Raw genomic sequence first — 762 nt, forward strand, 5'->3', positions numbered from 1 at the left:
GGTTCCTTGTTTGGATTTTTCGCCCGACGTACTAGTTCCGTTTAGTTAGGAGTTAAGTGGGAATATTCGTATTTTAGAGTGTTAAGTGTATATATTTTAATGTTTATATTTGAAGATTTATGGTAATGTATTATTAACCTCTACGATATTTTTGCGGAATTTCGGGGACGAAATTCTTTTAAGGAGGGAAGAATGTAAAACCCCAAAATTTTGAATATTTTATAATAAATAATAAATGTGTTGTATTATAATAAATAATATTTATTAATATTTTAGTATGCTAATAATTTATTTGAGATTAATTCAATGTATATATGTGAATATAGAAGTGATATCATGTACACGTGCACGGGCCTGAATCTGGGAAAAACAACCAGTTAAAAGTATATGCTTTTTACACACTAAAACAGTTAGAATCTGGAAAAACTTAAAATATAAAAGTTGTAGGTATCTTCAAGATATTTCCAAAAAATCTTATATTAACTTATTTCGAGGTCGGACGCGAAAGTTATTGCCAAAATACCGAAAGTTATTTTCCTAGTCAGACTAGGTTTCCTGGTTCAGGTCAAACGGGTTTATTTCGGGTTTGTATATATATATATACTTATGTTTTCATAAAAAATATCATTCTTACATCAGAGTTTCAAACCCTAGTAGTCCCTATTCCTCTCTCTAAACCCCTAACCCTAAAATTAAGAATTTTGAGAGCTTTGTGAAGCAAATATTGACACAAGGGCGAGATCATCGACGTGTAGCAAGGAG

The sequence above is a fragment of the Asparagus officinalis genome, chromosome 4 (genome assembly GCF_001876935.1).
Source record: "Asparagus officinalis chromosome 4, Aspof.V1, whole genome shotgun sequence".
Taxonomy (NCBI): domain Eukaryota; kingdom Viridiplantae; phylum Streptophyta; class Magnoliopsida; order Asparagales; family Asparagaceae; genus Asparagus; species Asparagus officinalis.